Source organism: Arachis duranensis, chromosome 6, assembly GCF_000817695.3.
Source record: "Arachis duranensis cultivar V14167 chromosome 6, aradu.V14167.gnm2.J7QH, whole genome shotgun sequence".
NCBI classification, from domain to species: Eukaryota; Viridiplantae; Streptophyta; class Magnoliopsida; order Fabales; family Fabaceae; genus Arachis; species Arachis duranensis.
Window position 1 is genome coordinate 49,827,344 of NC_029777.3, and position 27,599 is coordinate 49,854,942.

The following is a 27,599-nucleotide window of genomic DNA, read 5'->3' on the forward strand; positions in this document are numbered from 1 at the left end:
ATTGTTTGATTCTTTATGTCCATTATTTTGTGTATTCATGCATTTATATGATTGAGGACATCATTTCATTAGCTCATTTGCCCAAATAGCCTTACCTTTAATCTTCCATTGTTAGCCAATTTGAGCCTACGATTAACCCACTTTGTTCTTTAATTTACCACATTACAAGCCCTAAAGCGAAAAACAATAAATGTCCTTATTTGGATCTTTGATTAGCTTAGGCTAGTGTGTGAGTATCATTCAAGAGTGGGAAATCTTGGGACATTGGTTGGGAAAATAGGTGTATTTTGTATTTTGTTGAAAATATTGGGAATTGGGTACATGCTCATGTATTAATCAAATGTTAGACCTTATGCATTGATGTTCTTGCATATAGAAAGAAAAAAATGAGAAAAATAAAAGAAAAAAAGAAAAGAAAAAGAAAAATAATATGGAAAAGAAAAGAAAAAATAGAAAAAGAATGAAATAAAAAGGGGACAAAATGCCCCAAAGTAAAGTTCAAATAAAATCGATACGTATGTGTTGTGAAATAAAAAGGAATACATGAGTATGTGAAAAAGTGAAGAATGGGTAGTTAGGTTAGCTTTGAAATTGTATAGGACGTCATAGGTTAGGTGGGAAGTTTAAGCTTATCAAAGATTCAAATTTCAAGCTCACTTGACCAAATATGCATCCTACCTTGACCCTAGCTCCATTACAACCAAAGAAAAGACCTCATGATATGTGTATGCATGCATAAAATGTATGTTGATTGTTAGAAGAAAAACAAATCTTAGAAAGCATGAAATAGAGGAGAATTAAGTGAATCATCCCTAAACACTTGAGCGAATAGAGTGCAATCACATCCGGTGAGGGTTTGATGCTCAATTACATGTCTCCACCTATGATCATCTCCTTTCATGCAAGTTTGTAAAAATATTTAATAGCTCAATTCAATTGTGGATTAGACTTGCTAGTCCTTAGCCCTTGTGCATATATGCTTCTTGGGAATTGATTTATTTTGACCAAGCAATTGCATTCATTTAGATACTTGCATATAGGTAAATTGCATTTAGTTAATTTACATTGAATAAATGTTGATACCCTTTGTTTCTCTCTTGGCTTAAGCATGAGGACATGCTTGGTTTAAGTGTGGGGAGGTTGATAAATCCCATTTGTAGGGTTTATCTTGTATTGATTTTTGGGGATTTTATCACTTTTTACCCACATTTATTCAATGAAATAAATCTCCCTTAATTGTGCTTAAGAGTGAAAACATGCTTTTTAGGTCTTAAAATAGTTAAAATTAATTCATCTTGATTCCATTAGATGCCTTGATATGTTTGTTGAGTGATTTCAGATTTAGGAGGCAAAGATTGGATCAAGGAAATGAAGGAAAAGCATGTAGAAATGGAGAACTCATGAAGAAATGAAGGAATCGCAAATGTTGTCAAGCCGACCTCTTCATACTTAATCGACCATAACTTGAGCTACAGAGGTCCAAATCATGCGGTTTCAGTTGGGTTGGAAAGCTAACATCCAGGGCTTCGAAATGATACAAGATTTGCCATAGTTGCATCGCGCATAGGGGCGCGCACGCGCACGGTACATGCACGCGCTGATGGTGGCACATGATCCACTTAATGCAACTCGTGGCCAGCAATTTTAGAAGCCTTGTGGGCCCAATCCAACTCATTTCTGATGCTATTTAAGCCAAGGATTGAAGAGGGATGAACAAGTTAGTTACCATTAGTTTAGTTTAGCTTAGTTTGGTAGTTAGAGTTAGTTTCTAGAGAGAGAAGCTCTCACTTCTCTCTAGAAGTAGGATTAGGTTTAGTTCTTAGATCTAGAGTTAGATTCATGCTTTCTTCTACTTTTACCTTTCAATTCCTTGTTGTTACATTCATTCTTCTTCTATTCTTTTGTTGTAACTTCCTTTACGTTGTTTCTATATTTTGTTGTAGATCTACTCTTGTTCCTTCTCTCTTCTTTCCATTCTATTCAAGGTAATTCATAATAATTGTGTTTCTTTTAATTGTTGTTGTTAATTCCTTTCAATAATTGTTGTTAGATTTCATTCTTGTTGTCAATTTACTATGCTTTTCTTTTGTGCCTTCCAAGTGTTTGATGAAATGCTTGGTTGAATTTTAGTGTAGGTTTTGTTCCTCTTGGCCTTGGTTGAGTAATTAGTGACTCTTGAGTTATCTAATTCCTTTGTTGATTGATAATTAGAAGTTGTTAATTGATTTGAATGCCTCTAAAGCTAGTCTTTCCTTTAAGAGTTGATTAGGACTTGAGGAATCAAATTGATTCATCCACTTGACTTTCCTCCATGGTTAGAGGTTAACTAGGTGGGAGCAATGGACAATTTGTTGTCACAATTGAGGAGGATAACTAGGATAGAACTTCTAGTTCTCATATCTTGCCAAGAGCCTTGCTAGTTGTTAGTTTATTTTCTTTGCCATTTATAATTCTTGTATAAAATCTCAAAAACCCCAAAATAACTCATAACCAATAACAAGACACTTTATTGTAATTCCTAGGGAGAACGACCCGAGGTTCAATACTTCGGTTTATAAATTTAGGGGTTTGTTACTTGTGACAAACAATCTTTTGTATGAAAGGATTATTGCTTGGTTTAGAAACTATACTTTACAACGAGATTTCATTAGTGAATTTCTAAGCCGTCAAAAATCTAATCATCACCAGCTTGGTGCTTGTTTCTGGCGTTAAACGCCAGACAAATGCTTGTCTCTGGCGTTTAAACGGCAGACATCTCTTCCTCCAGGTGTGCTTTTTCTTCTACTGTTTTTGATTTTGTTTTTAATTTTTGTAATTGTTTTGTGACTCCACATGATCATAAACCTAATAAAACATAAAAGAACAATAGAAATATCGATAAATAAAAATTGGGTTGCCTCCCAATAAGCGCTTCTTTAATGTCAATAGCTTGACATTGAGCTCTCATGGAGTTTCACAAATGTTTAGAGCATTGTTGGGACCCCCCAACACCAAACTTAGAGTTTGAATGTGGGGGTTCAACACCAAACTTAGAGTTTGGTTGTGGCCTCCCAACACCAAACTTAGAGTTTGGTTGTGGGGGCTTTGTTTGACTTTGTATTGAGAGAAGCTTATCGTGCCTCTTTTCCATGGTTACAGAGGAAGATCCTTGAGCTTTAAACACAAGGTAGTCCTTATTCAATTGAAAGACTAGCTCTCCTCTGTCAACATCAATCACAGCTCCTACTGTGGCTAGGAAGGGTCTTCCAAGAATGATAGATTCATTCTCATCCTTCCCAATGCCTAAGATTATGAAATCAGCAGGGATGTAAAGGCCTTTAACCTTCACTAACACATCCTCTACCAATCCATAAGCTTGTTTTATTGACTTGTCTGCCATCTCTAATGAGATTTTTGCAGCTTGTACCTCAAAGATCCCAGTTTCTCCATTACAGAGAGTGGCATAAGATTTATACCTGACCCCAGGTCACACAGAGCCTTCTCAAAGGCCATGGTGCCTATGGTATAGGGTATTAAGAATTTACCAGGATCTTGTTTCTTTTGAGGTAAAGTTTGCTGAACCGATGTATTTAGTTCACTAATGAGCAAGGGAGGTTCATCTTTCCAAGTCTCATTACCAAATAACTTGGCATTCAGCTTCAGGATGGCTCCTAGATATTGAGCAACTTGCTCTTCAGTTTCATCTTCATCCTCTTCAGAAGAAGAGTAGTTCTCAGAGCTCATGAATGGCAGAAGAAAGTTTAATAGAATCTCTATGGTCTCTATATGAACCTCAGATTCTTTTAGGTCCTCTATAAGGAACTCCTTTCTATCTGGAGGACGTCCCATGAGGTCTTTCTCATTGGGATTCACGTCCTCCCCTTCCTCTTTGGATTCGACCATTTTGATTATATCAATTGCCTTGCACTCTCTTTTTGGATTCTCTTCTGTATTGCTTGGGAGAGTACTAGGAGGAATTTCAGTGATTTTTTTACTCAGCTGACCCACTTGTGCCTCCAAGTTTCTAATGGAAGACCTTGTTTTATTCATGAAACTTAAAGTGGCCTTAGATAGATCAGAGACTATGTTTGCTATGCTAGAGGGGCTCTGTTTAGAATTCTCTGTCTGTTGCTGAGAAGATGATGGAAAAGGCTTGCTATTGCTAAACCTGTTTCTTCCACCATTATTAAAGCCTTGTTGAGGCTTTTGTTGATCCTTCCATGAGAAATTTAGGTGATTTCTCCATGAGGTATTATAGGTGTTTCTATAGACTTCACCCATGTAATTCACCTCTGCCATTGCAGGGTTCTCAAGATTATAAGCTTCTTCTTCAGAAGATGCTTCTTTAGTACTATTGGATGCATTTTGCAATCCATTCAGACTCTGAGATATCATGTTGACTTGCTAAGTCAACATTTTGTTCTGAGCCAATATGGCATTCAAAGCATCAATTTCAAGAACTCTCTTCCTCTGAGGCATCCCATTACTCACAGAATTCCTCTCAGAGGTGTACATGAATTGGTTATTTGCAACCATGTCAATGAGTTCTTGAGCTTCTGCAGGTGTTTTCTTTAGGTGAATGGATCCACCTGCAGAATGGTCCAGTGACATCTTAGAGAACTCATATAGACCATCATAGAATATATCCAAAATGGTCTACTCTAAAAGCATGTCAGAAGGACACTTTTTGGTCAACTGCTTGTATCTTTCCCAAGCTTCATAGAGGGATTTACCATCTTGCTTGAAGGTCTGAACATCCACTCTAAGCTTGCTCAGCTTTTGAGGAGGAAAGAACTTGGCCAAGAAGGCCGTGACCAGCTTATCCCAAGAGTCCAGGCTATCTTTAGGTTGTGAGTCCAACCATGTTCTAGCTCTGTCTCTTACAGCAAAAGGGAAAAGCATGAGCCTGTAGACTTCAGGATCTACTCCATTAGTCTTAACAATATCACAGATCTGCAAGAATTCAGTTAAAAACTGATAGGGATCTTCTGATGGAATTCCATGAAACTTGCAGTTCTGTTGCATTAGAGCAACTAGTTGAGGCTTCAGCTCAAAATTGTTTGCTCCAATGGTAAGGATTGAGATGCTTCTTCCATAAAAGTTGGAAGTAGGTGTAGTATAATCACCAAGCATCCTCCTTGTCCTTGCTCCTGCTCATATGAAAAGAAGAGAACAGAAAAGAAGAGAAATCCTCTATGTCACAGTATAGAGATTCCTTTATGTGAGTAGAAGAAAAGAAGAATAAGAATGAAGAAGAGAAAAATTCGAACATAGAAGAGAAGAGAGGGTTCGAATTTTAAGATAAAGAGAAGTGTTAGTAAATAAATAAAATAAATAGAAAGAGATTAGAGGGAGAGAATTTCGAAAATTATTTTTAAAAAATAAAGTTAGTGATTTTCGAAAATTAAGAGAAGAAATAAAATTAAAATTTAAAATTTGAAACAATTAGTTAATTAAAAGAATTTTGAAAAAGAGGGAGATGATTTTCGAAAATTAGAGAGAGGGAAGTTGTTAGGTGGTTTTGAAAAAGATAAGAAACAAACAAAAAGTTAATTAGTTAGTTGAAAAAGATTTGAAAATCAATTTTGAAAAGGTAAGAAGTTAGAAAAGATTTTGAAATTAATTTTGAAAAAAAAAGATGTGATTTGAAAAGATATGATTGAAAAGATATGGTTGAAAAAGATTTGTTTACAAAAAGATTTAAAAAGGAAATTAAAAAGTTTTAATTTTTAAAATTAAAATTGATTACTTGACTAACAAGAAACTAAAAGATATGATTCTAGAATTTAAAGATTGAACCTTTCTTAACAAGAAAGTAACAAACTTCAAATTTTTGAATCAATCACATTAATTGTTAGTAAAGTTTTTGAAAATTATGAAATAAAGATAAGAAAAAGATTTTGAATATCAATTTTAAAAATTTTCGACAATCACAAATGGAAAAAGAAAAGATTTGATTTTGAAAAAGATTTTGAAAAGATAAGATTTTTAAAATTGAAATCTTGACTTGACTAACAAGAAACAACTTATTTTAAATTAATGAGTAAAATAAGGAAAATATATTTTTTTGATTTTTGAATTTTTAATGAGGAGAGAGAAAAACACAAATATGACCCAAAACATGAAAATTTTGGATCAAAACCAATGATGCATGCAAGAACACTATGAATGTCAAGATGAACACCAAGAACACTTTGAAGATCATGATGAACATCAAGATTTAGTTTTGAAAATTTTCAAGAAAAGAAAAACATGCAAGACACCAAACTTAGAAATTTTTAATGCTTAGACACTATGAATGCAAAAATGCATATGAAAAACAACAAAAAACATAAAACAAGAAAAATATGAAGATCAAACAAGAAGATTTATCAAGAACAACTTGAAGATCATGAAGAACACATGCATGAATTTTTCGAAAATTTTTAGAAAAAAAATAAAACATGCAATTGACATCAAACTTAAAAATTAACACTAGACTCAAACAAGAAACACAAAAATATTCTGGTTTTTATGATTTTATAATTTTTTTGAAAATTTCTTTTTGGAAAAACGAAAACAAATAAAAAATTTTTGAAAGATTTTTGAAAACTTTTTTAAAAGAAAATTACCTAATCTGAGCAACAAGATGAACCGTTAGTTGTCCAAACTAAAACAATCCCCGGCAACGGTGCCAAAAACTTGGCAAAATTGTGACTCATACTTTTTACAACTCGAACAATTCCTAGTAATGGCTCCAAAAATATGGTGCACAATACTATGGTTCACTCACATTCTTCAGAACTTCGAACAACTAACCAGCAAGTACACTGGGTCGTCCAAGTAATAAATCTTACGTGAGTAGGGGTCGATCCCACGGAGATTGTTGGTATGAAGCAAGCTATGGTCGTCTTGTAAATCTCAGTCAGGCAGATAATAATGGTTATAATGGTTTTCGAATATAAAGATAAGTAAAGCATAAAATAGAGATAGAGATACTTATGTAATTCATTGGTGGGAATTTCAGATAAGAGCATGAAGATACTGTGTTCCTTCTGAATCTCTGCTTTCCTACTGCTTTCATCCAATCATTCTTACTCCTTTCCATGATAAGCTGTATCTAGGGCATCACCGTTGTCAATGGCTACTTTCCATCCTCTCTGTGAAAATGGTCTAAATACGCTGTCACCGCACGGCTAATCATCTGTCGGTTCTCGATCATGTTGGAATAGAATCCAGTGATTCTTTTGCATTTGTCACTACGCCCAACACTTCCCGAGTTTGAAGCTCGTCACAGTTATCCCATCTCAGATCCTACTCGGAATACCACAGACAAGGTTTAGACTTTTCGGATCTTAGGAATGGCCGCCAATAATTCTAGCTTATACCACGAAGACTCTGATCTTTCGGAATGGAGGCTAAGAGATACGCGCTCAATCTAAGGTAGAACGGAAGTGGTTGTCATGCACGAGTTCATAGGTGAGAATGATGATGAGTGTCACGGATCATCACATTCTTCATGTTGAAGTGCAATGAATATCTTAGAATAAGAATAAGCTAAATTGAATAGAAGAATAATAGTAATTGCATTAATACTCGAGGAACAGCAGAGCTCCACACCTTAATCTATGGTGTGTAGAAACTCCACCGTTGAAGATACATAAGTGAAAATAAGGTAGACATGGCCGTGAGGCTAGCCCCCAATGTCTAAGGACTAACAATAATCAAAGATGTTCCAAAAGCTCGTCCAAAAGTTAAAATACAATAGTAAAAAGTCCTATATATACTAGACTAGTTACTAGGGTTTACAGAAATAAGTCTTAGTGCAGAAATCCACTTTTGGTGCCCACTTTGGTGTGTGCTTGGGCTGAGCTTGAGCTTTACATGTGCATAAGCTTCTAAAGGCCAAGTTGTAACATGTTTTTTGCGTTTAACTTTGGTTTGTGATGTGTTTCTGGCGTTTTACTCCAAAATGCAGCATGGAACTGGCGTTGAATGCTAGTTTGCGTCGTCTAAACTCGAGTAAAGTATGGACTATTATATATTGCTCGAAAGCCCTGGCTTTCCAACATAATTGAGAGCGCGCCATTTGGAGTTCTGTAGCTCCGAAAAATCCATCTCGAGTGCAGGGAGGTCAGAATCCAACCGCATCAGCAGTCCTTTGTCAGCCTCCTATCAGATTTTTGCTCAAGTCCCTCAATTTTAGCCAGAAAATACCTGAAATCACAGAAAAACACACAAACTCATAGTAAAGTCCAGAAATGTGAATTTTACATAAAAACTAATAAAAACATCCCTAAAAGTAGCTAGATCCTACTATAAACTACCTAAAAACAATGCCAAAAAGCGTATAAATTATCCGCTCATCAGTATGATTGCATCTATTAAAGTGTGTACACACAATTATCATAATCATGGCGTGCGACATAAAGTAACTCTAGCCCCGAAGCCTTGCAGAGACCGCTGGAGCCTGGGGAAGATCAGGCCATTGAGGATCGCTTTAAGGTATCCTTCTCAGGATAGAATCGTTTAAAGAAAGAGGGTCAGTACGAGGTAAAAAAAAGAGGTGCAACACGAGGACTTCCTAGGAGGTCACCCATCCTAGTACAACACATGCACAAGCACGCTTAATTGCGGAGTTCTGATTGGATCTGGTGTATTAGTGCTGGTATGATCGCACCTATTAAAATGTGCGCACACAATTATCATAAGCGTAGGGCGCGACATAGAGTAACTCGAGCCGCAAACCCTTGTAGGAACTGCGGGAGCCTGGGAAAGATGAGGCCATTGAGAACCGCTTTAAGGTATCCTTCTCGGGGTAGAATAGTTTAAAGAAAGAGGGTCAGTACGATGTAAAAAAAAAAAAGAGGTGCAACAGAAGGACTTCCTAGGAGGTCACCAAGCCTAGTACTACTCTAGCCCAAGCACGCTTGATTGCGGAGTTCTGATGGGATCCGGTGTATTAGTGCTGTATGATCGCACCTATTATAGTGTGTGCACACAATTATCATAAGCATCGGGCGTGACATAGAGTAACCCGAGCCGCGAAGCCTTGTGGGGTCCGCAGGAGCTTGCGAAAGATCAGGCCATTGAGGGTCGCTTTAAGGTATCCTTCTCGGGATAGAATCGTTTAAAGAAAGAGGGTCAATACGACGTAAAAAAAAAAGGTGCAACACGAGGACTTCCCAGGAGGTTACCCATCCTAGTACTACTCACGCACAAGCATGCTTAATTCCGAAGTTCTGATGGGATCCAATGTATTAGTGCTAGTATGATCGCACCTATTAAAGTGTGCGCACAAAATTATCATAAGCATAGGGCGACATAGAGTAACTCGAGCCCCGAAGCCTTGCAGGGACCGCAGGAGCCTGGGGAAGATCAGGCGATTGAGGATCGCTTTAAGGTATCCTTCTCGGGATAGAATCGTTTAAAGAAAGAGGGTCAGTACAACGTTAAAAAAAAAAGAGGTGCAACACGAGGACTTCCTAGGAGGTCACCCATCCTAGTACAACACATGCACAAGCACGCTTAATTGCGGAGTTCTGATTGGATTTGGTGCATTAGTGATGGTATGATCGCACCTATTAAAGTGTGCGCACACAATTATCATAAGCTTGGGGCGCGACATAGAGTAACTCAAATTGCGAAGCCTTGCGGGGACTGTGGGAGCCTGGGGAAGATCAGGCCATTGAGGACCACTTTAAGGTATCCTTCTCGGAGTAGAATAGTTTAAAGAAAGAGGGTCAGTACGACGAAAAAAAAAAGAGGTGTACACGAGGACTTCCCAGGACATTACCCATCCTAGTACTACTCTCGCCCAAGCACGCTTGATTGCGGAGTTCTGATGGGATCCGGTGCATTAGTGCTGTATGATCGCACCTATTAAAGTGTGTGCACACAATTATCATAAGCATGGGGCGCGACATAGAGTAACTCGAGCCACGAAGCCTTGTGGGGACCACAGGAGCCTGCGAAAGATCAGGCCATTGAGGATCGTGATGCCAGGGCATCTAGGCCAGCTTCACTGACCTTTTCTTTACTATTTTAAGGTAGTTTCTTGCATTTTCTTAGTGAATAAGGCAAGTTTTGGATGAAAATACACTTACACCTTGATTCAAGCAACTATTGTGAATTTCACATGATTTCATGAGGATTTTACTAGAATTGAATGATAAATTGATGATGCATAATCTCATTACTTTGGCTAGAGCGTTGATGCACTTTATTTGCTTGATTTCAGGACAAAGGAAGCAAGGAAGAACCACGTTAGTAATCACATTAATCTAGTTAACGTGACCACTAACGTGGAATGGTAAATAGCTTGCAATGTTAAGGAGAAAAGTGATCACTAATAATGCTCGCGAAGCCATCATAAGCCCACGTTAATTGCCATGTTAACTAAGTTGACGTGGTAGTTAACGTGGAGACAAAAGAAAGCTCCAACGTTAATGGTAAACGTGAACACCACTAACGTTCCAAGAGTTGGCAATGAGCCACGTTAAGAGTCACGTTAACTTAGTTAACGTGAACTCTAACGCGGAAGAGAAGAACAATGCCAACGTTAGTGACACTCACCTTTGTCACTAACGTTGGATCAACTAGCATTGCCCACGTTAGTGGTCACGTTAAGACCACTAACGTGAAAGTTAATATAGAGTTGAGATTGATGAGCCAACGTTAGTGACACTCACCTTTGCCACTAACGTTGGAAGATGACATTACTACCACGTTAGTGGCCACGTTAACTTAGTTAACGTCAGCTCTAACGTGGAGAGTAGGGGCACTTTGAGCGTTAGTGACAAAGGTAAGTGTCACTAACACTCTCGAAGGTGAGGCATAACCACGTTAAGAGCCATGTTAGTTACACTAACGTGAACTCTAACGTAGGGACAAAGGGCATAAGGCAACGTTAACGGGAAGGGTGAGTCCCAATAACTCTTGCGAAGGGTTATAAGCCAACGTTATTGGGAAAGGTGAGTTCCAATAACACTAGTGAAGATTTACAAGGCAACATTAGTGGTCACGTTAGTGCCACTAACATTGGAGTTAACGTAGGCTATATGGGGTTGGAACGTTAGTGAAAATTGTGATTGCCACTAACGTTCTCGAACCCACAATGTCACTTAACGTTAACTTCACTAACACTCGTGCCTAATTCATACTTCTCTGCAAGCTGGGCCCACTAAAGATTGGAACTGCTTCAACTCATGATCCAAAGCCCACATCCAAGACTTGAAGAACTCACTAGAAGATCAAGAGGAGTAGTATACATAGGAGTAGTTTTGAACTATAGAGGAGCTTGGCACTTTGGAGAACTACTCTCTGTATATTTATTTTTCTGCACTTTTAGCTGGGATGTGTTATTTTCTGCCATTTTCCATTTCTAGAGCTATGAACAACTAAACCCCTTTCATTGGGTTAGGGAGCTCTATTGTAATTTTGATGGATCAATTATAGTTTTCATTCTCTTCTTCTTTCTTCTCTTTTGATTTACTAGAAAGCTTTTAATCTTAATTCAATTGGTTAGTTGTCTTGGAAAAGAAACTCTCCATAAGTTGGATCTCCTCTGAGCCTTGGAAAAGGGATGAGAAGATCATGCTCGAAATGCTTTCTCATGTTGGACCAAATTGGGGTCTGGGCGGATATAGTGACATGTAATCCTCCTAACACTTTGATTTGGAAATACATGTGGTATAATCAATGACCATACTTCATCTCTTCCCATGAGCAATTAAATCAAGGAATTGGGCAATTGTTCAAGCTTAGAGAGATTGTATTACCAAGGAATTGGAATCTAATCACCTAAGATTGCCAAGGAGATCAATAGATGCACTGATTGAGGAAGAAATGAAAATGAACTTGATCTGGAGAATACAACATCTCCTGAGCCCAATGAATCCCCCATTTCTAATCTTACCCATTCTCTTATTTTCTGTCATTTATTTTCATGCTCATTACCCCAAATCCCCATTTAAGATTTTGCACTTTATTTTCTGCTATTTACTTTTCTGCCATTTAATTTTCTGCAATTGTCAAACTACACTCTGTTTAGCTCAACTAGCATACTCTTCCAACTAAAGTTGCTTGACCAATCAATCCCTGTGGGATTCGACCTCACTTTATTGTGAGTTTTTACTTGACGACAAATTTGGTATACTTGTCGAAGGGAAATTTGTTGAGAAACAAGTTTTCGTGCATCAAGTTTATGGCGCCGTTGCCGGGGATTGATTTTGTATCAACAATGATTAAGTTGGAAGCTCACTAGATTGGGCATTTTTCCCTTGTTTGTTTACTTTATTCAGTCATTTATTTTCACTTTGTTTAACTTCTTCCTCATCCTCTATACCCTCTCTGTTTTTCTTTATTTCTTTGTTATTATCTACAATTCTGCTCACTAACCCACTAACTGTTTGATAATTTGCATCACTCACACTAACAATCACTCTAACAAGAATAACCTTTTCATTTTATCTCTTGCTACGTGTTTTGTTAGTTGTATGACAGGGAGAAGAGGGGGGACCTCAACTTCCTTTGATTCAGAACCTGAGAGAACTCTCTGAAGATTAAGGAGGGAAGCAAGAGGGAAAAGAGTTGTTGGTGCTGAGGAAGAGGAAGAGTACTTTGAACCCAAGATGGAAGAGAACTTGGAAAACAATCATGAAGAAGAAGCTCACAACCATGCTAGAGAAGGCCCTGCAAATCATGCTGGGCAAGAAAGGAGAGTTCTAGGCTCCTACATCAATCCAAATCCAGGAAACTGTGGAAGTAGCATTCAGAAGCCCACCATACATGCCAACAACTTTGAACTAAAACCCCAGCTCATCACCTTTGTTCAGAACAACTGCTCATTTGGAGGAAGTGCTCAAGAAGACCCCAATTAATATCTAACCATCTTCCTGAGAATTTGTGACACTGTGAAGTCTAATGGAGTCCACCCGGATGTCTATAGGCTGCTGTTGTTCCCTTTTTCACTCAGGGACAAGGTATCCAAGTGGCTCGAATCCTTTCCAAAGGAGAGCTTGACAAATTGGGAAGATATGGTGAACAAATTTTTGGCAAGATTCTACCCTCCTCAAAGAATTAACAGACTGAGAGCTGAGGTGCAGACTTTCAGGCAACAAGATGGTGAGACTCTCTATGAGGCATGGGAGAGGTTCAAGGACTTAACAAGAAGATGCCCACCAGATATGTTCAATGAATGGGTTCAATTTCACATTTTCTATGAAGGTCTTTCCTATAAGTCAAAGAAGGTTGTAGATCATTCATCAGGGGGCTCTCTAAACAAGAAGAAAACCATTGAAGAAGACATAGATGTCATTGAAACAGTAGTTGAGAATGACTACTTCTATGCCTCTGAAAGAAGTAACACTCGAGGAGTAATGGAGCTGAACCACATGGATACATTGCTAGCTCAAAATAAGATGATCACCAAGCAGCTAGCAGATCTCACCAAGAAGGTGGAGGAAAACCAAGTTGCAGCAGTCATCACTTCATCACCAACTCAAGAAGGAGTGAATATAAGAGAAGAAGGTGACTGGGAACAAGCTAACTATGTTGGAAACTCACCTAGACAAATCCATGACCCATACTCCAAAACCTACAACTCTGGATGGAGAAATCACCCCAAGTTTGGTTAGGGAAATCAACAAGACCAAGGTCAAGACCAGAGACGCCACAACCTCAACTCCAACAACAATGCAACTCACCAATATACCTCACAGAGACCCTATCAACAACCACCTAACCACCCTTCTCAACCACCTAATCTCAACCCACCATCACTAACAGAGGATAGACTTTCAAAGATTGAGGCTATACTTAAAGATCTTTGTAGAGAAATTTAAGATAGTAAAGCTTTCCGGGAAGAAGTACAATCCAACATGCAGAATCAAGATGCTGCAATCAAGAAACTTGAAACACAGATTGGGTTCTTATTCAAGCAAATCCCTGGACACAATAATTGTAGCAACATTAACTCAGCACCAAGGGAGGAATGTCAAGCCATCACCCTCAGAAATGGGAAGGAATTGAAGGAGATCCACAAGAAACCACCAGAGAAGAATTTGGATGAAGAAGACAAGGGACAAGAGGGAGCTCAAATCTCCATCCTTAAGTCACACCAAGAAGGAGAAGCGCTCGAACCATGCCTTTCAAAAGCTCCATACCCCCAGCAGCTCCAATTAAAAAAGAGGGGAGAGGATAACCAATTCTCAAGATTCTTGGAAATCTTCAATAAACTACAAATAAACATACCATTTGCTGAAGCAATAGAGCAAATGCCACTCTACGCCAAGTTCTTGAAGGAATTGATGACCAAGAAGAGAAGCTGGAAGAACAATGAGACTGTGGTACTCACCGAAGAATGCAGTGCCATCATCCAACACAAATTACCCCAGAAATTAAAGGATCCTGGGAGCTTCCAAATCCATTGTATCATAGGGGAAGTCACAGTGGAAAAGGCTCTGTGTGATCTAGGAGCCAGCATAAATCTAATGTCCTTAGCGATGATGAAAAAAATAAAGATAGAGGAAGCCAAACCAACAAGAATGGCCCTGCAACTAGCAGACAGATCATTCAAGTTTCCCCATGGAATAGTAGAAGACTTGTTGGTAAAGGTGGGAGACTTTATCTTTCTAGCAAATTTCGTAGTATTAGACATGGAGGAAGGAGCTAAGACTTCCATCCTCCTGGGAAGGCCATTCTTGGCCATTGCCGGAGCCATTATTGATGTTCAAAAGGGTGAACTTGTCCTTAGATTACATGAGGAGAAAATGACATTCAATGTGTTTAAGGCCATGAGTTACCCACACAACTCATTGGGAGAATGTATGAGGTTGGATTCGGTGGAGGCTTTGGTGCAAGAAACTCTTGAAGAAGAACTTGAAGCATTAACAAAAGAAGAATTAACATCAAGTGAAGAGGCTGCAGCCGCTGAAATGCATGTTCAAGGCACACTAGAAGAAAAGGATGAAAGAAAAGAAGTACCTAAACTTGAGCTGAAGACACTGCCACCCACTCTCAAGTACGCATACTTGGGAGAATATAAAAGTTATCCGTGATCATAAACTTAGCCCTCAGCCAAGAACAAGAGGAAAGGTTGCCTCAAGTCTTACAAAAACATAGGGATGCCATTGAATGGACACTTGCTGACTTGAAGGGAATCAGCTCAGCCATATGTATGCATAAGATACTTTTGGAGGAGGATGCCAAACCTTCCATTTAACCCCAAAGAAGGTTAAATCCAGCTATGAAGGAAGTAGTACAGAAAGAAGTCATGAAGTTGTGGCAGGGAGGAGTAATCTATCCAATATCAGATAACCCATGGGTCAGCCCAGTTCAAGTGGTTCCCAAGAAAGGAGGAATCACTGTGGTGCCCAACGAAAGAAATGAGCTAATCCCTACAAGAACCGTCACAGGATGGAGGATGTGTATTGACTACAGAAAGCTCAATAAAGCCACAAGAAAAGATCATTTCTCACTCCCTTTCATGGATCAGATGCTGGAAAGACTTGCAGGACATGCATACTATTATTTTTTAGATGGTTATTCAGGATATAACCAAATAGTGGTTGATCTAAGAGACCAAGAGAAAACATCATTCACCTGCCCCTATGGAGTGTTTGCCTACAGCCGCATGCCATTTGGGCTATGTAATGCACCTGCAACTTTTCAACACTGCATGCTTTCCATCTTCTCAGATATGATAGAGAAGTTCATTGAAGTTTTCATGGATGACTTCTCAGTATTCGGAGATTCCTTTCCTAATTGCTAAACCATCTTGCCTTGGTATTAAAAAGATGTCAAGAGACCAACTTAGTCTTGAATTGGGAAAAATGTCACTTCATGGTGACAGATGAAATAGTCCTTGGCCATAAAGTCTCTAACCAAGGCATTGAGGTAGACAGAGCTAAGGTGGAGCTAATTGAAAAATTACCTCCACCAAGTGACGTCAGGGCAATTAGGAGCTTTCTGGGACATACTAGCTTTTATAGAAGGTTTATTAAAGATTTTTCAGAGATAGCCAAGCCCTTAAGAAACCTCCTAATGTCTGATACACCATTTATCTTTGATGAGAAATGCATGCTAGCATTTGAAAACTTTGGAAAAGAGGCTGTCCTTTGCCCCTATCATCACCCTACCTGATTGGAATCTACCATTCGAATTGATGTGTGATGCATCTGATTTCGCAGTTGGGACAGTGTTAGGACAGAGAAAAGAGAATTTGGTGCATGTCATATACTATGCTAGCAAGGTCCTCAATGATGCTCAACGGAATTATACCACCACCGAAAAGGAGTTACTGGCAATAGTTTTTGCATTTGACAAATTTAGATCATACCTTATTGGCTCTAAAGTTATTATTTTCACTGATCACACAGCACTCAAATATCTATTTGCCAAACAGGAATCAAAACCAAGACTAACTAGATGGATCTTATTATTGCACGAATTCAACATCGAGATTAGAGACAAAAAGGGTGTGGAAAATAAGGTAGCAGATCATCTATCCAGAATCCCTTGTGAGAAGGATGATACCCATGATACAAGTGTAAATGAGTCTTTCCCAGATGAATAGTTAATGATGGTTCACAAAGCACCCTGGTTTGCAGATATTGCCAATTTTAAAGTAGCCGGTGAGTTACCCCCTGGAATCAACAAATATCAAAGAAGAAAATTCATCAATGATGCTAAGTATTTCATTTGGGATGAACCCTATCTCTTTAAGAAATGCTCAGATGGAATCCTTAGGAGGTGCATCTCTGAAGAAGAAGGACGAGAGGTCCTGTTGGAGTTGTCATAGTGCTAGCTATGGAGGTCATTTTGGAGGAGAAAGAACTGCCGCAAAGGTACTGTAATGTGGGTTCTTCTGGCCCACTATCTTCAAGGATGCTAAAGAATTGGTGAAAAGCTGCAATAAGTGCCAAAGGGCTGGCAATCTGCCCAAGAGAAATGAGATGCCACAACAATACATTCTAGAGCTTGAACTGTTCGATGTGTGGGGGATCGACTTCATGGGACCATTTCCACCCTCATATTCGAACAAGTATATCTTGGTGGCAGTAGACTATGTATCTAAGTTGGTAGAGGCTGTGGCAACCCCAACCAATGACAACAAGGTAGTCATAAACTTTCTTCGAAGGAATATCTTCACCAGATTTGGAGTCCCACGAGCCCTCATCAGTGATGGAGGGAGCCATTTCTGCAATAGACCATTGAAAACCCTACTCCTAAGATATGGGGTGAAGCATAAGGTTGCCACACCTTATCATCCCCAAACAAGTGGGCAAACAGAGATATCTAACCGAGAGTTGAAAAGGATCTTGGAAAAGACTGTGGGGATATCAAGAAAGGACTGGGCAAAGAAGCTAGATGATGTTCTTTGGGCATACAGGACAGCCTTCAAAACACCAATTGGGATGTCCCCATATCAACTGGTATACGGCAAGGCCTGTCACTTGCCATTAGAGTTGGAGCACAAGGCCTCCTGGGCTCTTAAAATATTGAACCTAGACAGCACCGCTGCTGGTGAAAAGAGGGTTTTGCAGCTTCAAGAAATGGAAGAGTTTAGGTCTCAAGCCTATGAAAATACCAAAATTTATAAGGAAAAATAAAAAAGGAGACATGATCTTAACCTGGCACCAAGAAGTTTCGAAGAAGGGCAATATATGCTTCTTTACAACTCCAGACTGAAACTCTTTCCTGGGAAACTCAAATCAAGATGGTCGGAGCCCTTTTCTAGTCACAAAAGTCTCACCTTATGGACACATAGACATCATGGAAGAAGGCTCAAAGAGCAGATTCACTGTAAATGGACAAAGACTTAAACACTATTTGGGCAGCATAGGAAAACCCCCAAACAGAAGTATAACCTCAACTAAGGAATGAACCGTCGAGCTAGCGACGCTAAAAAAAGTGCTCTGTTGGGAGGCAACCCAACCTGAGGTAATTCTCTTTTCATGAGTCTTTCAATAAAAATTGCAAGTTGGATTCTCTGTAGTGTGAGGAGCTAAGTTTGGTGTTACACACCAAAAATAATTCAAGGGTGAATATAGGACTCAAAGTTTGGTGTTCCACCAAAAACTCTAGCTAAAGAGTGCATTGCAACCCTTCAGTGGTGAAACATTACTCTAGCAACCAGAGAACTTACTTGACAGAGGTTTAACCTCTAATGCATAGTTTATCTTTTTAACTCATAGTTGTTTCTTAATAAAAAGCACACAAGGTTTCTGCATAAATTCAATTTGTCGAAGTAAGCAAAGAACTAAGTTTGGTGTTCACACACCAAATTAAGTTCAGAAGCTCACAAGCACACATGCATGCTAACCCTTTTTCAAGTGCTTGGGGAAACAAGCAGCTCTCAATAGTGTTGCAGGAATTCAATCAATCTCAGGAAATGATCATACCTCATCATCCAAGGAAACAGACAAGGATGCAAATGCTAGGATGAGAATACCAAGGAAGACATCATGAGGTTGTATCAAACTATCTCGAAATGCATAACTCTAATTGAAAAATGATTGAATAGAACCTTCATACTCTGCTTGTTCCTTTTTATTCACACCCAAGTGTGCTAGTCTAATGTCCTTTCTACATGTTCATCTTTCTTACTTGTATGCTTGTCCTTTAAGTTAATCAAAAAGAAAATGCTATGAAAAGAACAATAGTGGAGTTATTTCGTGAAGTAGGTTCTGAATGTTTGTGGTAGGATGATTAGTAAGCTAAGTTGGTTCACTAAACAAGGAAAGAAGGCAACTATCTACCCTGAATCCTATGCTTGAAACACATCCTATGAGACTAACTAAATAATAAGCTCCCAATAAGAAAAGAGAAAGAGCAATAAAAGTGAAAAGGAAAGAAACACAATAAGAAACAATGCTAGGCACCAAGGGTTTTAAGATTGAGGCATGTGTTTGTGGTGTTCATGTGTAAGGGATATGCTTGGATGAATAAGCTCTTAGGGGTGCCTCATCACTTGGTAACTTAGATTAACTGATCCAGGATTATCAGCTGAAAGTCCACTATCAAGAGTGACCTTTGCTACAGAACACTTAGTAACCCAAAGAGGTGCTGGACACCAAGGTCTCAAGAAAGAAAAATAACAAACCATGTGCCTGTGGTGTGTATGTATGAGGAAAAGAGACTTGGGGGAGTAAGTCCGTAGGGGTGTCTTAACACCTAGCACCTTGAGCCAACTGGTTCGGGAGTGTTGACTGAAAGCTTATCATAAAGAGTTGCCCTCTTACAGAGCACTTAGCCAAAAGAAGAATGTAATAAAACTTGGAAAAGAAGGAATGATCAACAATTAAGAAGTCTCAAAGGATGTAATTAAGAGAGTGACCAAGGACTTGATAAAGGCCTAAAACCTAGTAAAGGAAAGAACCTAAGTTGCTATGCATGAAACCCCAAAAACTAGGAATTCTACTTCTATATTATCTTTTTTCTTTCATTCATTCTTCCTATGTTTCAGTACTTGCTTAGGGACAAGCAAGCTTTAAGTTTGGTGTTGTGATGCCAGGGCATCTAGGCCAGCTTCACTGACTTTTTCTTTACTGTTTTAAGGTAGTTTCATGCATTTTCTTAGTGAATAAGGCAAGTTTTGGATGAAAATATACTTACACCTTGATTCAAGCAACTATTGTGAATTTTACATGATTTCATGAGGATTTTGCTAGAATTGAATGATAAATTGATGATGCATAATCTCATGACTTTGGCTAGAGTTTTGCTGCACTTTATTTGCTTGATTTCAAGACAAAGGAAGCAAGGAAGAACCACGTTAGTACTCACGTTAATCTAGTTAACGTGATCACTAACGTGGAATGGTAAATAGCTTGCAATGTTAAGGAGAAAAGTGATCACCAATAACGCCCGCGAAGCCATCATAAGCCCACGTTAATTGCCACGTTAACTAAGTTAACGTGGTAGTTAACATGGAGACAAAAGAAAACTCCAACGTTAGTGGTAAACGTGAACACCACTAACATTCCAAGATTTGGCAATGAGCCACATTAAGAGTCACGTTAACTTAGTTAACGTGAACTCTAACGTGGAAGAGAGGAACAATGCCAACGTTAGTGACACTAACCTTTGTCACTAACGTTGGATCAACTAGCATTGCCCACATTAGTGGTCACGTTAAGACCACTAACGTGAAAGTTAACGTAGAGTTGAGATTGATGAGCCAACTTTAGTGACACTCACCTTTGTCACTAACATTGGAAGATGACATTACTACCATGTTAGTGGCCACGTTAACTTAGTTAACGCGAGCTCTAACGAGGAGAGTAGGGGCACTTTGATCATTAGTGACAAGGTAAGTGTCACTAACGCTCTCGAAGGTGAGGCATAACCACGTTAAGAGCCACGTTAGTTACACTAACGTGAACTCTAACATAGGGACAAAGGGCATAAGGCAACGTTAATGGGAAAGGTGAGTCCCAATAACGCTTGCGAAGGGTTATAAGCCAACGTTATTGGGAAAGGTGAGTCCCAATAACGCTAGCAAAGATTTACAAGGCAACATTAGTGGTCACGTTAGTGCCACTAACATTGGAGTTAATGTAGGCTATATGGGGTTGAAATGTTAGTGAAAATTGTGATTGCCACTAACATTCTCGATCCCACAATGTCACTTAACGTTAACTTCACTAACGCCCATGCCTAATTCATACTTCTCTGCAAGCTGGGCCCACTAAAGATTGGAACTGCTTCAACTCAAGATCCAAAGCCCACATCCAAGACTTGAAGAATTCACTAGAAGATCAAGAGGAGTAGTATATATAGGAGTAGTTTTGAACTATAGAAGAGCTTGGCACTTTGGAGAACTACTCTCTGTATATTTACTTTTCTGCACTTTTAGTTGGGATGTATTATTTTCTGCCATTTTCCATTTCTAGAGCTATGAACAACTAAACGCCTTTCATTGGGTTAGGGAGCTCTGTTGTAATTTTGATGGATCTCTTCTTCTTTCTTCTCTTTTGATTTACTAGAAAGCTTTCGATCTTAATTCAATTGGTTAGTTGTCTAGGAAAAGAAACTCTCCATAATTGGATCTCCTCTAAGACTTGGAAAAGGGATGAGGAGATCATGCTAGAAATGCTTTCTCATGTTGGACCAAATTGGGGTCTGGGCGGATATAGTGACATGTAATCCTCCCAACACTTTTTTTTAAATACATGTGGTATAATCAGTGACCATACTTCATCTCTTCCCATGAGCAATTAAATCAAGGAATTAGGCAATTGTTCAAGCTTAGAGAGATTGGATTACCAAGAAATTGGAATCTAATCACCTAAGATTGCCAAGGAGATCAATAGATGCATTGATTGAGGAAGAGATGAAAATGAACATGATCCGGAGAATACAATATCTCCTGAGCCCAATGAATCCCCCATTTCTAATCTTACCCATTCTCTTATTTTCTGTCATTTATTTTCATGCTCATTACCCCAAATCCCCATGTAAGATTCTACACTTTATTTTCTGCTATTTACTTTTTCGCCATTTAATTTTTTGCAATTCTCAAACTACACTCTGTTTAGCTCAACTAGCATACTCTTCCAACTAAAGTTGCTTGACCAATCAATCTCAGTGGGATTCGACTTCACTCTATTGTGAGTTTTTACTTGACGACAAATACTGTATACTTGCCGAAGGGAAATTTGTTGAGAAACAAGTTTTCGTGCATCAGATTGCTTTAAGGTATCCTTCTCGGCATAGAATCGTTTAAAGAAAGAGGGTCAGTACGACGTAAAAAAAAGGTGCAACACGAGGACTTCTGAGGAGGTCACCCATCCTAGTACTTCTCACGCACAAGCATGCTTAATTGCGGAGTTCTGATGGGATCTGGTGCATTAGTGCTGGTATGATCGCACCTATCAAAGTGTGAGCACACAATTATCATAAGCATGGGGCACGACATAAGGTAACTCGAGCCGCGAAGCCTTACGGGGACCGCGGGAGCCTGCGGAAGATCAAGCCATTGAGGATCGCTTTAAGGTATCCTTCTCAGGATAGAATCGTTTAAAGAAAGAGGGTCAGTTCGACGTAAAAAAAATAAAAAGAGGTGCAACACGAGGACTTCCCAGGAGGTCACTCATCCTAGTACTACTATCGCCCAAGCATGCTTAATTGCGGAGTTCTGATGGGATCCGGTGCATTAGTGTTGGTATGATCACACCTATTAAAGTGTGCGCACACAATTATCATATGCATGGGGCGCGAAATAGGGTAACTCGAGTTGCGAAGCCTTGCGGGGATCGCGGGAGCCTGCAGAGGATCAGGCCAATGAGGACTGCTTTAAGGTATCCTTCTCGTGATAGAATAGTTTAAAGAATGAGGGTCAGTACGATGTAAAAAAAAAGAGGTGCAACACGAGGACTTTCCAGGAGGTCACCCATCCCAGTACTACTCATGCACAAGCACGCTTAATTGCAGTGTTCTGATGGGATCTGGTGCATTAGTGCTGGTATGATCGCACCTATTAAAGTGTGTGTAAGCAATTATCATAAGCATGGGGCGCGACATAGGGTAACTCGAGCCACGAAGCCTTAAGGGGACCGCGGGAGCCTGCGGAAGATCAGGCCATTGAGGTTCGCTTTAAGGTATCCTTCTCGGGATAGAATCGTTTAAAGAAAGAGGGTTAGTTCGACGTAAAAAAAAGAGGTGCAACACGAGGACTTCCCAGGAGATAACCTATCCTAGTACTACTCTCGCCCAAGCATGCTTAATTGCGGAGTTCTGATGGGATCCGGTGCATTAGTGCTGGTATGATCGCACCTATTAAAGTGTGCGCACAAAATTATCATAAGCATGGAGCGCGACATAGGGTAGCTCGAGCTACAAAAAATCAGGCCATTGAAGATCGCTCTACGGTATCCTTCTCGGGATAGAATTGTTTAAAGAAAGAGGTCCAGTACAACGTAAAAAAAATGAGGTGCAATACGAGGACTTCCCAGAAGGTCACCCATCCTAGTACTACTCTCTCCTAAGCACGCTTGATTGCGGAGTTCTGATGGGATCCGGTGCATTAGTGTTGGTAAGATCGCACCTATTAAAGTGTGCGCACACAATTATCATAAGCATGGGGCGCGACATACAGTAACTCGAGCCGCGAAGCCATGTGGGGACTGCGGGAGTCTGCGGAAGATTAGGCCGTTGAGGATCGCTTTAAGGTATCCTCCTCGGGATAGAATCCTTTAAAGAAAGAGGGTCAGTATGACGTAAAATAAAAAAAGATGCAACACGAGGACATCCCAGGAAGTCACCCATCCTCGTACTACTCTTGCCCAAGCACGCTTAACTGTGGAGTTCTGGTGGGATCCGATGCATTAGTGCTGGTATGATCGCACCTATTAAAGTGTGCGCATACAATTATCATAAGCATGGTGCGCGACATAGTGTAACTCGATCCGCGAAGCCTTGCGAGGACCACGGGAGCTTGGGAAATATCAGGCCATTGAGGATCGCGTTAAGGTATCCTTCTCGGGATAGAATCGTTTAAAGAAAGAGGATTAGTACGACGTAAAAAAAAAGAGGTGCAACACGAGGACTTCCCAGGAGGTCATCCATCCTAGTACTACTCTCGCCCAAGCACGCTTGATTACGGAGTTCTGATGGGATCCGGGGCATTAGTACTGGTATGATCGCACCTATTAAAGTGTGCGCACATAATTATCATTGGCATGGGGCGCGATATTGAATAACTTGAGATGCGAAGTCTTACGGGGACCGCGGGAGCCTGCGGAATCTCAAGCCATTGAGGATCACTTTAAGGTATCCTTCTTGAGGTAGAATTATTTAAAGAAAGAGGTTAGTACGACGATAAAAAAAAAGTGGTGCAACACGAGGACTTTGATGAGCGGATAATTTATACTCTTTTTGGCATTGTTTTTAGGTAGTTTTTAGTATGATCTAGTTACTTTTAGTGATGTTTTCATTAGTTTTTATGCTAAAATTACATTTCTGGACTTTACTATGAGTTTGTGTGTTTTCTGTGATTTTCAGGTATTTTCTGGCTGAAATTGAGAGACCTGAGCAAAACTCTGATAGGAGGCTGACAAAGCACTGCTGATGCTGTTGGAATCTGACCTCCCTGCACTCAAAATGAATTTTCTAGAGCTACAGAACTCTAACTGGCGTGCTCTTAATGGCGTTGAAAAGTAGACATTCAGAGCTTTCAAGAAATATATAATAGTCTATACTTTATTCGTAATTAGATGACGTAAACTGGCGTTCAATGCCAGTTCCATGCTGCATTCTAGAGTCAAACGCCAGAAACACGTCACGAACCAGAGTTGAATGCCCAAAACACGTTACAACTTGGCGTTCAACTCCAAGAGAAGCCTCAGCTCATGGATAGATCAAGCTCAGCCCAAGCACACACCAAGTGGGCCCCGGAAGTGAATTTATGCATCAATTACTTACTTCTGTAAACCCTAGTATTTAGTATAAATAGAACTTTTTACTAGTGTATTAGACGCCTTTTGACCACATTACATCTTTTGTCTCAGTTTTATTTTATTATTCATCTTAGGAGACTATTGATCATGTTTATGGGGGCTGGCCATTCGGCCATGCCTGGACCTTCATCACTTATGTATTTTCAACGGTGGAGTTTCTACACACCATAGATTAAGGGTGTGGAGCTCTGCTGTACCTCAAGTTTTAATGCAAGTAATTCTATTTTCTATTCAATTCCGCTTGTTCTTATTTGAAGATATTTGTTGCACTTCAACATGATGAATGTGATGATCCGTGACACTCATCATCATTCTCACCTATGAACGCGTGACTGACAACCACTTCCGTTCTACCTTAGACCGGGCGCATATCTCTTGGATTCCTTAATCAGAATCTTCGTGGTATAAGCTAGAATTGATGGCAGCATTCATGGGAATCCAGAAAGTCTAACCTTGTCTGTGGTATTCCGAGTAGGATTCCAGGATTGAATGACCGTGACGAGCTTCAAACTCACGATTGTTGGGCGTGATGACAAACACAAAAGAATCAAGGGATTCTATTCCAACATGATCGAGAACCGACAGATGATTAGCCGTGCTGTGTCAGAGCATTTGGACCATTTTCACTGAGAGGATGGGATGTAGCCATTGACAACGGTGATGCCCTACATACAGCTTGTCATGGAAAGGAGTAAGGAGGATTGAAGGAAAGCAGTAGGAAAACAGAGATTCAGAAGGCACAAGCAGCTCCATGCGCTTGTCTGAAATTCCCACCATTGAATTATATGAGTAACTATTTTCTATTTAATTTATTATTATTATTCGAAAATCCAATAATCTCTTAATATAGTTGAATCCGCTTGACTGGGATTTACAAGATGACCATAGCTTGCTTCATACCAACAATCTCTGTGGAATCGACCCTTACTCACGTAAGGTATTACTTGGACGACCCAGTACACTTGCTGGTTAGTTGTGCGGAGTTGTGACAAAGTGTGATTTATGTTTGAGAGCACCAAGTCTTTGGCGCCATTGTTAATGATCATAATTTCGTCCACCAAGTTTTTGGCGCCGTTGCTGGGGATTGTTCGAGTTTGGACAACTAACGATTCATCTTGTTGCTTAGATTAGGTAATTTTCTTTTCAAAAAAAAAAGTTTTCAAAAATTTTTTAAAATTTTTCTTTGTTTTCGTTTTTCCCAAAAATTATTTTCGAAAAAAATAATAAAATAAAATACACAAAAAAATCATAAAATCATAAAAATAAAATATAATTTGTGTTTCTTGTTTGAGTTTTGAGTCAATTTTTTAGTTAGGTGTCAATTGCATGCTTTAAAAATCTCTTGCATTTTTTCAAAAATTCATGAATTCATAGTGTTCTTCATGATCTTCAAGTTGTTCTTGGTAAGTCTTCTTGTTTGATCTTGATGTTTTCTTGTTTTGTATCTTTTGTTGTTTTTCATATGCATTTTTTGTTTGTTAGAGTCCAAGCATTAAAGAATTCTAAGTTTGGTGTCTTGCATGTTTTCTTTGCATCAAGAATTTTTCAAAAATATGTTCTTGATGTTCATCATGATCTTCAAAGTGTTCTTGGTGTTCATCTTGACATTCATAGTGTTCTTGCATGCATCTTGTGTTTTGATCCAAAATTTTTATGTTTTGGGTCATATTTGTGTTTTTCTCTCTCATCATTAAAAATTCAAAAATAAAAAATTTATATCTTTTCCTTAATTTTCTCATAATTTTCGAAAATTTGAGTTGACTTAGTCAAAAAATTTTAAAATTAGTTGTTTCTTATAAGTCAAGTCAAATTTTCAATTTTAAAAATCTTATCTTTTTAAAACTTTTTCAAAAATTAAATCTTTTTTATTTTTCTTATTAATTTTCGAAAATTCTTTAAAATATTTTTCAAAAATCTTTTTCTTAATTTTTTCTTTATTTTCAAAAATTATGCTAACAATTAATATGATTGATGCAAAAATTTGAAGTTTGTTACTTTCTTGTTAAGAAAGGTTCAATCTTTAAATTTTAGAATCTTATCTTTTTAGTTTCTTGTTAGTTATGTAATTAATTTTAATTTTAAAAATTAAATCTTTTCTAACCATATCTTTGTAATCATATATTTTGTATCATATCTTTTTCAAAATTTTATCTTTTTCAAAAATTTGATTTTAAAATATCTTTTCTAACTTCTTATCTTCTTATCTTTTCAAATTTGATTTTCAAATCTTTTTCAACTAACTATTTGACTTTTTGTTTGTTTCTTATCTTTTTCAAAACCACCTAACTACTTTTCCCTCTCTACTTTTCGAAAATATCTCATCCCTTTTTCAAAAAAATTCTTTTTAATTAACTAATTATTTTAAATTTTAATTTTAATTCTATCTCATTTTTAATTTTCGAAAATCACTAACTCATTTTCAAAATTAATTTTCAAATTCTCTCTCTCATCTTCTTCTATTTATTTATTTAATTACTAACACTTCTCTTCATCTCTCTTCATCTCCAATCACTTCCTCTATCCTTACCTTTGTGTTTGGATTATTCCTTCTTCTTAATCCTTATCCACTTTCTTCTTCTACTAATAATAAGGATCCTCTTTACTGTGACATAGAGGATTCCTCTTCCTTTTCTTTTTCTCTTCTCTTTCATATGAGCAGGAACAAGGAAAAAAACACTCTTGTTGAAGCTGATCCTGAACCTAAAAGGACTCTGAAGAAGAAACTAAGAGAAGCTAAATTACAACAATTCAAAGGCAACCTTTCTGAAATTTTCGAACAAGAGAAGGAGATGGCAGCCGAACCCAACAACAATAATGCAAGGAGGATGCTTGGTGATTTTACTAAACCCACGTCCAAGTTTGATGGAAGAAGCATCTCAATTCCTGCCATTGGAGCAAACAATTTTGAGCTGAAACCTCAATTAGTTGCTTTAATGCAACAGAACTGCAAGTTTCATGGACTTCCATCTGAAGATCCTTACCAGTTTTTAACTGAGTTCTTGCAGATTTGTGAGACTGTTAAAACAAATGGAGTAGATTCTGAAGTCTATAGGCTCATGCTTTTCCGTTTTGCTGTAAGAGAGAGAGCTAGAACATGGTTGGATTCACAACCTAAAGATAGCCTGGACTCCTGGGATAAGCTGGTCACGGCCTTCTTGGATAAATTCTTTCCTCCTCAAA

At 38.6% G+C, this 27,599-nt stretch overlaps 7 non-coding genes and 6 pseudogenes across 7 annotated transcripts; all 13 read right to left on the reverse strand.

The window, feature by feature from the left end:
- Positions 1-8,521: 8,521 nt before the first annotated feature.
- On the reverse strand, positions 8,522-8,640 carry LOC127740065 (uncharacterized; annotated as a pseudogene).
- Positions 8,641-8,824: 184 nt separating this feature from the next.
- On the reverse strand, positions 8,825-8,942 carry LOC127740096 (uncharacterized; annotated as a pseudogene).
- Positions 8,943-9,122: 180 nt separating this feature from the next.
- On the reverse strand, positions 9,123-9,241 carry LOC127740069 (uncharacterized; annotated as a pseudogene).
- Positions 9,242-9,422: 181 nt separating this feature from the next.
- LOC127740100 (uncharacterized) lies at positions 9,423-9,541 on the reverse strand (annotated as a pseudogene).
- Positions 9,542-9,722: 181 nt separating this feature from the next.
- Positions 9,723-9,839, reverse strand: LOC127740099 (uncharacterized; annotated as a pseudogene).
- Positions 9,840-13,043: 3,204 nt separating this feature from the next.
- On the reverse strand, positions 13,044-13,150 carry LOC127740287 (small nucleolar RNA R71). The gene has a single exon (XR_008000966.1). It is a non-coding gene; the product is annotated as a small nucleolar RNA R71 (small nucleolar RNA).
- An 8,566-nt stretch (positions 13,151-21,716) lies between these two features.
- On the reverse strand, positions 21,717-21,835 carry LOC127740031 (5S ribosomal RNA). Its single transcript, XR_008000766.1, has one exon. It is a non-coding gene; the product is annotated as a 5S ribosomal RNA (ribosomal RNA).
- Positions 21,836-22,021: 186 nt separating this feature from the next.
- Positions 22,022-22,140, reverse strand: LOC127740044 (5S ribosomal RNA). The gene has a single exon (XR_008000778.1). It is a non-coding gene; the product is annotated as a 5S ribosomal RNA (ribosomal RNA).
- Positions 22,141-22,321: 181 nt separating this feature from the next.
- Positions 22,322-22,440, reverse strand: LOC127740046 (5S ribosomal RNA). The gene has a single exon (XR_008000780.1). It is a non-coding gene; the product is annotated as a 5S ribosomal RNA (ribosomal RNA).
- Positions 22,441-22,620: 180 nt separating this feature from the next.
- On the reverse strand, positions 22,621-22,739 carry LOC127739802 (5S ribosomal RNA). The gene has a single exon (XR_008000544.1). It is a non-coding gene; the product is annotated as a 5S ribosomal RNA (ribosomal RNA).
- Positions 22,740-22,891: 152 nt separating this feature from the next.
- Positions 22,892-23,010, reverse strand: LOC127740050 (5S ribosomal RNA). Its single transcript, XR_008000784.1, has one exon. It is a non-coding gene; the product is annotated as a 5S ribosomal RNA (ribosomal RNA).
- A 182-nt stretch (positions 23,011-23,192) lies between these two features.
- On the reverse strand, positions 23,193-23,311 carry LOC127740060 (uncharacterized; annotated as a pseudogene).
- Positions 23,312-23,492: 181 nt separating this feature from the next.
- Positions 23,493-23,611, reverse strand: LOC127740394 (5S ribosomal RNA). Its single transcript, XR_008001071.1, has one exon. It is a non-coding gene; the product is annotated as a 5S ribosomal RNA (ribosomal RNA).
- Positions 23,612-27,599: the final 3,988 nt, after the last annotated feature.